Raw genomic sequence first — 9,107 nt, forward strand, 5'->3', positions numbered from 1 at the left:
GAGTTGTTTTTTGTATACAATGTCGAGGCTCATATAAGAGCTAATACACAGAACATATAACAAAGGGAGCAGGAGACAAGAGGGGCGGGAAAGGGAAGCACAACAACAGCATGGAACAAAGACAATGGGAGATCTGTGGAAAGGAGAGGGATGGGGTGGGGTACATGGGGTAAACAAGATGGACACTACAGGGACTTTCAGAAAGGAAAGCAGGAAATATGAAGGAGGTGGGTTTGGGGTGGATTAGCGGGGGTAGAAAAGATCATGGTTTTGGATGGGGGAAGATAAGAGGTGGTGGTGAACAGCTGTTATGAAGACTTGGAAGGAAGAATGGGATTGACGACAATGTGGGAGTTTGTTCCAGAGGTGGGGAAAAAAGAGGAATGAAAGAGTGAAGGTGAGCAGTGATTCTGATTTTGGAAGTTTCACCAGAAGGGGTATTTTGGTGGACCTTGAGAACCCTGCACAAATATTTGGGGGACAGAGAACAGACAGAGCAGTAGGGATGGAGGGGCAAGGCCGAAAAGGAGTCGGTAGAAGATAGAAAGACCACCGATCTGCCTGCGATGAGAGAGTGAGAGACCCAAAGACAGCTTCATCGTGGGAGATACCAATGATCCTAAATGCCTTGGCTTCATCAGCGTGAAGCCGAGAAAGGTGTGAGACAGGAGCAACAACTCAGAGGCAAGAGCAGTCCTCCATCGGGCTGAGGATGAAAGCTTTGTACGTGGTTATGAGCTCAGGTGTGCCAAGGATGGACTTCGCACAACAGAGGATGCCCAGTCGACGACTGGCTTTGGAAGCCTCAGGGAGTTTCATCAACTTTTCACAAAGTTATGCCCTTTTTGGACTTAGACGTCATAAACACGCCGCAACAGAAGAGACCCAATGAATGAGCTGGTCATGTTTCGATGTGGTGTTAAGGAAAATAATGAATAAACTCCTTCACTTTTTGTATTACCAGACACTATAATACATGCCACAGCAGCTATTGCCGTGCGTGTGGATCCTGTTACAGACCATCCTGTCTGCTGGAGAAGCAGCTAGATAATTGCATATTCTAAAATGATCTGCTTTACGAACGCCAACACAAACCCAGAGGCAAATGTCCGGTTGCTTCTCCAGATGTGCTTGTGTGAAACAGACAGGATCGTGTGTGGGAGACATGCGGTTGGTCAGGATGCACGCAAGCCTGGTGTTGGCTTAACGGTTAAGTTGGCTGACTTAAGATCCTAGGGTCTTAAGTTCAAGCCCCTGTCGTTTCGTTGCATTCACACCAAGTAGGGTTGACCCAGCCTGTGATCCTTCTGAGGTCATCAAACTGAGTACTAGCTTACTGGAAACAGGAGGCATTGCATCAGCGCACAGCCGCGTCCCCAGAAAATGATGCAGCCAAGCAACCACAGGCAAGACTGCAGACGAATAAATAAATAATGATGCACATGGCAATAGTCAGTGTGGCCCTTGGTTCTTGGTTCCACAACATTAATTAAAGGAGTTTAAAATTGATATAAAAGCCCCCTTTGGTAAATAAAGGGAGACAGTGAGAAGAAGTGGAGGTGCGGTGCTGTACAGCCCTGAGATATTCATATCCTCTTGAAAAAAAACAAAATCACAGAATATGAATGTTTTTAAAATCCCAACTCACTATTAATTTTCTCCAAAAAGGTTTTTTTTTTAAATTAACGGCTTAAAATTAAATGTTTCATTGACTCACGCTGTCACATTGTCATGATCAGCATCTTTGCCTGCGAGCACCGACTCCAGAGAGACAAAGAAATCTCTCCAAAGGACTTTCGCTCGTGGTAATTGAGTGCATCTGTATAGAGATGAAGTTATTTTGTTCAGAAATTTATCCTACCCACTGACATTCCCAAAGAACGTCAAGATGCAACACTGTCACAGAGAACACCACCACCGAGCTGCAATCGATTACTCGTAAAACATTTTTTAATATATACATAAAACGGAGGAGGAAAGACAATGCAATTAAAATTCCACAAGTGTGTCCTTATGTTTCTGTAAATGTCATGCCTGAATAACACATACTGTAAACACACATGTAATTTACCCATGATCCCACGCATGCAGATTGCTGGTCTGCACGACATACTTGCCAACCTTTTGAAGACACAAAGCAGGTCAATAAAAAGCTGGAGAAGTAGTCATCAATTGTCTCCTCCAGCCTCACTCCGCTTGCCCTCGTTCTTCCTCCGAGTGTCTCTCTGCTCGGTGACCTTCCACCCTGCTCTCGGTGTGTTTCCTCGCTTTCCACTGTGCTCTAGCCTTTCCATGAGCCTCGACTTTGGATGCAAGTTAAGCTCAATCACACAGTGTTGAAATACAAGTACAATGCCTCTGCGCCAATTACTCAATTTGTTTGCTTTGTGGGTTTGCAAACACCTTCGTTATCACTGCACTGGTCTTTTTGAGTGCTTTTGCATTTGATTGATCTTTTTCAGTGCTGAGAGGCCTCATGGTAACATTGCTTATAGGAGGAGGAGATGGTTCTGTCTTGTAATTGTGGCTGACGTGGTGATAAAGTACAAAGAGCTGGAATCCAAGCGCGGTAATCTGATATACTGTGCAGGAGCACAGTGCAATATCCAATGTGACAATGCGAACCTTCTGACCGTGGAATGTGAAATGTGATTGCGATGGGGGAATAAAATAAAAAAACCCCAGTTCCCTTGGGTCACGAGTGAAGGTCAAACGCCATTAAGCATCTCGGCTGCTAATGGTTCCTGACAATGCAATGCGGCGAGCATACCTCGCCAGAATCGCGACCCCGACCACTCTCCTTGCCTTATCGGCAGCTGCGCAGACACTGCGGGCTGAACCTGCCTGCACTTCACATCCTGTTAGGCCTCTGGCAGCATGTGGCGGGCCCACCAAAATTAGCCTGACAGAAACAATTACCGGAGCACCCCCCCCTGTCCCCCCACGGATTTAACTCGTCCCAGCTGAGGCTGTGACAAGTAAGTGTGTGTAGTGTGAAACCACACACCACCATGTACAATGGGAATGTGCTGCAGTTGTCAAGAACTTCTTGGGGGGTGTGCAAAACATTATTTACCAAAAAATGTATAGAATGATAGAGCAGCACCCTCACAGGCACCATTCAGAGCTTAGCTGCCGAGGGGGAGTCTGATCTGAGTCTGCTCCAAGGACCGTCTTGACAGCATCGCTTTGGAAGGCAAGGATCGGCCATCTGCCGCTGAAACTGATTATCCCCACAATAAAGAGAACGCTCCTCAAAGCAATTTTTTTATCTCATACTCTTGAACACCAGTTGTTGGGAATGCACATGCAACAATCAAAAATCTTATCAAGAAGAATCCCAGAGTTAAAGAAAGGCAAGTATAATGCAAGGCATACACAAGATGAGGACATATGGTTTCCTTTATCTGGTGCTGATCTTTCATACGCTCCCTCGATTTCGGGCCAGGTGTGGGTATGATGCCATTTCTCAAGTGTGCCAACTTTTCTGTATTTAAGCCCTCCAGCAAGCTCAGGTCCCTTCAAGAAGACTCCACCATAGCTATACTGAAGCCAGTGGGGATTAATTCAATGTGATGACATGGTTTGATAATAGAAGAAGAAAAAGAAAAACAGCATGCAGAAAGAAAATGGGGGCCATGGAGTCAAATAATGTTTAGGGGAGTGATCGCTGAACCCATTGTGAATCCGTGCAGCCACTGGAACTCGTTTTGTTACATTATACCTGTAGTCTGCATCTACCGGTATTAATGACCGAGCTCTCTACAACTGCGCAACCATGTTGCAGAAATAACAGAGTGGCAATTCTAAATATAATTACAAAGTGAAATGTAGCTAACTGACTAATCCCGTGGAGGTGATCGAATCAACAACGCGTGTGGGAATGAAGCAGGCAGGGATCCACAAGAAGGATCAGTTAGGCAAAACATATATTCACAATATGAATTAGTCATGTCCAGGGACCATTGCTCCCACAAGGAAAAGAAATAAATAAAATAAAATAAAAGTAAAATAAAAATAATCAAATTATATAAATTACACATTTAACACGAATTTAAATCCAGCAACTGAAAGACATCCCACACAAGGCAATAAAGAAGTAGGATGTACAGCGACATGTACAGGGGATTTAAACACACAACACAAACACATGAACAATTTAAAAAAAAAAAAAAAAAAGAGAGTGAAAGCAATCTCAGGCCTCGGCTATTCTCTTCGAGTATAAATTTTCCCCGTTTGTTTGTGCTGAGAAAGAAAAAAAAAAAGAGTTCCTGGGCAGAATGAAAAAAAGTTCCATCTCAGGGTTCCCGAGCGCTGAGCAGAGGAGTTTCGGCCTCCAGTTGAACTTTCTACCAGCTGCTGGGCTGCTCGCACTGTTCAACAAGAAGATCACACGGAGTCACGGCTCTTCCCCCCACAGGTCGAAAGTGCCCAAGATATAGAAGAGGTGGAACCAACACCTACTCGTCCCCAAATTCTCCCTCCTGGTTCTTGAACCATTTACTTAGCTCCTCATTGATGTCTCTCAACATCGTGACGCTCCCTCAACGTCCTTTGGCTATCCTGTCTGGCCACATCGATTCTTCTATCTGGCCACCTTGACCTTCTTCAATGACCGGCACTCTCACTTTGAGGCCACATGCTCTTTTCATGACAAATTTGAAATCTTCCACAAAAGCAGGCTCTCCCTTGTGCACAGATTTATCCCATCTCATGTGCAGTTATCATACACATCATCTCACCCCCTCGTACACTGAAACCTATGTCGAGGCAGTTTTTCTTCAAACAACTAGCTTTCTCTTCCTGAAAGAAAGTTCAGATCATTCCATGAAGCCCACAACAAGCGTGTTTCCAACTCTGATGAGAACTAGAAAACAACATCTGGCCAACCCCAACAGTGAACTTTCAAACTCGTCTTCTTCCTCACAAACAGGATGGCATCTTGTAAAGTCTGCTTTCGGTGTATACTCCCCCTCCATCCCTTCCCTCATTTCGAAATGCACCACAGCTGACTGTACTGTCTCAATCCTGTGTTTCCTTCCAAATCTCGTGTACCCAACACCTCACTCATTATATCTTCTGTTGATCAACTGCTCCCGGGCATTGTGTTTTTTCTCACTACTTAGCAACCCCCGAGCCCGATTTTGCAATATATTCGGGCAACCCTAGACTACGATTTTTCAAAAGGTCCAAACAATATTGGTGCCAGTGTCCAAAAAGCTGCTCTGCCTATCTTGCTAACAGGTCTTGCAGAAAGTGTTATGATGGCACTTGATTTGTGTGCTGCTGCCTCATCAAGTTAGGGGGTTAGATTTGTATAGATAGTGTGACAGTTGTGAACTCCCGGAGAGAAGGATGAGCAAGCACATAGAGTAAAGCGAGTTATGTGTCATGGTATTCTGTTTAGCTCTTAAGAAGATGCTGTATTTTTGTGGATAGATAAGCATGTGACTGTCGGTTAGTTTAAGTACATGTTCTTTCATCTTTACATCCTGAATTTCAGACATTTCTCACAAGCCACCACAAGCACTGGCCACGAGAGGCCCAAGTAGCAGATCGTGTGCACGCAGTCAAGAGCAATCAATCCTGTCACACACTGACCGGCCACGAGAGCCCCAGGTGCGAGTTCGGACACACATGGCAGAAAGCGATACATCAACTCAATGTGACAGGTATGTAGGTAGGTATGTAAGAAGAAGGGATATAAATATCCAACACGGCACAGAAGAGTGCTGTGTATGGAGGGCTGTGTGCGTTCACGTCACCATCCCGCTTTACTAGTGTGTATTCGCTTTGCTAGTGTGGGGTGCATGTTGGCTTTGTTGAAGGTGTGTATGCGGTTCACTTTGTTCTCTTTTTTTTTGTTTGTGTTGTTATTTCTTTCTTGTTTTGGCACCTCATTCTGTCCTTTGTAAAATTAATTTTGTTCGCTTCACTTCACCTCACTTTGGTTCACTTCACATCGCACGTTTTGCTTCAAGTTCCACGCGCTTTCTTGTACCTTTCAAGCAGGTGTCACGTCTTTCTCGCCTCCGCACACCCACGCACATTTTCTTCTTCTTCTGGGTGCCACATCTTCGCTTCAATCCAGTTTCCTCACCTCATTGCTTGACCATATCACAACTTCTCACCTCGCCGCCAGCCATTCTCCTGCCACAAACTGGCACATGCAGTGCCAATACAAAGTGTACACCCCCTTTTCAAATTTTTCATCTTTTCTTGCCTTACAGCCTGGAATGAAATTGCATTAAGTCAGACCCTTTTCACCTTCATTTACACATCATAACCCATAAACTCCCAAGTGAAAAACAAATTCGACAAATTCCAGAAAATTAATTAAAAATACAAAACGAGAATATCTTGGTTGGATAACTGTCCACCCTCCTTATTGATGAGAGAGCCATGATCTCTCTTGGGCAAGCCACATTTCAAAGTTGGCCTCCAAATCCAGAAGCCAACTGATCATCCTTGACACACCTGAGCTCCTGTCCACCTTTAAAGGCTTTCATCCGCAGCTTCATGGAGTACTGCTCTCCCCTCTGAGCTGGTGCCCCTGCCTCACACTTTGCTCAGCTTTACGCCGTGGAAACCAAATGTGAAAGAGCAGTTTTACCACTACATTGAGTCGATGGTAGCTGCAGTTTGTTTTCCCTTAACTTGGACTATTCCACACCCCCACCCCACACACTAAGTGAAATGGAAGAGTTCACAAGAGAGGATTAAGGGTTCTGGAGTGAGAGTGATCGGACGCTCCTGCACGATTCTCTTCAGTAATCAAGACTTAATAAAACAGATCTCACAACTTAAGTTTTTGTTAAGATTCTAATTGTAAGAATTTTTCTTGATTTCATATTGTGGTATATGTAGTGGTGTATGTCATTATTTTGGGACTCCTTTGGAACAGACTTGTGGCTGTGATGTGCGATGTACTTGGCTGGGGGAGGTATGGTCTGGGGCCTTGTCCCTCGAGGCTTAAACAGCTGGGGTGAGTGACGATTATGTTGTCACAAAGGAGTTATGCGATGATTGTGTCATGTGTTTTTCCTGCTTTTCTCTTAAGATGCTATCCATTTACAATATTGATTACTAGTGAATGAGTTGTACACACCTATAGTTTACTGTTTATTAATATGGAATCGACTTGACGTCATACTTGCAGAGTTTTGCCAGGACCTTATTTAATCAATACTTTTGTGAAGTATCGGGTTGTGTACATTTTGAATATGGTTTGTTTGTTTGTATTTCTGGAATACACATGTTTTATTTGACGTTGCAACTGAAATAAAGACGAATGGACTGCACTTCCACCGTGTGCTGAGGTCCTTTTCTCTGTGTAACACAAGGCCTTAAGTTGAGTCGTTGAGCCTATCATTTTGTCATCACCGACAGGTCAGTGGTCTCTGTCTTCTTCCATGTCCTTTCTAGTCTTGCGCCCACTCCCTCTCTGTGTTTGACCCCACAGGTATCTGCAGGACGCACACAGTCCACCAGCAACCCCCTCCTAGTGAAACTCCAAAAATCCAGAATCACTGCTCATCTCCACTCATCTGTTCCTCTTTTTTTCCCAACCGGTAGAACAAACTCCCACATTCTCTTCAATCTCATTCATCCCTCCATGCTTTCAAGACAGACGTTCACCATCTCAGGTCATCCCCCATCCAAAACCATGATCTTTTTTTTTTTACACTCGTTGATCCACACATCACCCAGCCCAAAATTTTGCAACTGTATCCATCTTATACACCCATCGCATTCTCCCCTACCCATCTCCGTTACCTGTATCGCTTGTTTGTCTGTCGCTGTGTATTTTCCTCCTTCTCCTGCTGTTCTTTTTGTTATGTTGTGTTGTCCTGATCTGTTCTGTGTTCTACCTCTTCCGTGAGCCTTGGCTAAGGTATGTATACAGAAAAGTGAGAACAAGAACAATAACAAGAACAAGAAGAAGAACAACAACAACAGCAACAGCATAACTAACTCTGTAAAAATACATAAACAAATAAATTTCTCTACTTTCTCAACTTTAGGGCAATATACCGCATAGCACATTATCCATGATGCTTCACTCCATAGCTCATCACTAACTCAAGCTTTCCCACGACATCTCTTCCATTAGTGTAGTAGATAGAAAAATCGTGCAAATTATGATACAAGCATCAAATTTGGCATTTCTGTTCTGCAGGGCTTTCTGATCAAATCTGCCCGAATGGCCATTTGAAAATCCAAATTTTGAAAAATTTGAAGAAAAAAAAAAATTCAAAAAAAATTTGGATTTTCAAATGGCCAATCGGGCAGATTTGATTGGAATCCCCCGGAGAACAAATGTGCCAAATTTGATGCTTGTATCGTCATTTGCACGATTCCTCTCAAAAATTGCTGTAATCTGCCCCTCTAATACCCCTATGTCTCTGTCGTAATGCAATGTGATTGCCTGGGTACAATCAACTTTTGTTCAACAAATCAATGTGATGCATTAACGTGTACAGTTTGCTTTACTTTTTTTTAATAAATGTTCTCAAAATGCTTTCATAACAATTATGAAAAGTGCTTATTGCGAATTGGAGATGTGTGTTAGGCCTGCTGCTTGTTTGGTAATGCATTTTCCTGTAACCTGATCTTCCGATGGAAGCATATTCCCTTTATAGAAGCCTTTTGAGGTTATTCCAGGTGATTTATAGACCAGGACGTTTTGATGTGGCAGGTTGGACCGACACCAAACATTGAGGCAGGTGAGTCAGTCCTGCACAACCTTCAATTTATGCACCACCACTTATTTTTGATTGCGTAATATGTAGCTGGAAATTGGTTATTAGTGTTAATGTCACGTAATGTCTTATATTTAAACTGTTCGAACAAAGTTAAGACATTTTGAAGTTTGTCATTGAAAGTGATGCAAAACGGTATAACCAGTTCAATTGGTGAGCAAAATCATACAGGTAACATCTATTCTTAAAGAATTTCACAAAACTTTTCAAAACGTGTATTGAAGTTAAATCTCAGGTTCATGGTTCATACATAGTCAATAACCAGGATAAAGCAAGAAAGGAAAGGTGTCGTGACATTAAATGTTATCTAACGTCTCACATCACCCCGACATTACACACCGATGT

At 43.4% G+C, this 9,107-nt stretch overlaps 1 long non-coding RNA gene across 2 annotated transcripts in view; it reads left to right on the plus strand.

The window, feature by feature from the left end:
- Window positions 1-7,291, plus strand: part of LOC147014310 (uncharacterized) — a 64,618-nt gene extending 57,327 nt beyond the window's left edge. For both annotated transcript variants that reach the window (XR_015050725.1, XR_015050724.1), the window contains exon 3: window positions 5,504-7,291. This is a non-coding gene — a long non-coding RNA (uncharacterized LOC147014310). The remainder of the gene's footprint in view (window positions 1-5,503) is intronic.
- The last annotated feature ends 1,816 nt before the right edge of the window (window positions 7,292-9,107 follow it).

This window comes from Eptatretus burgeri, chromosome 13 (assembly GCF_056783735.1).
Source record: "Eptatretus burgeri isolate ZD-2024b chromosome 13, Ebu_testis_v1, whole genome shotgun sequence".
In the NCBI taxonomy this organism is placed as follows: Eukaryota; Metazoa; Chordata; class Myxini; order Myxiniformes; family Myxinidae; genus Eptatretus; species Eptatretus burgeri.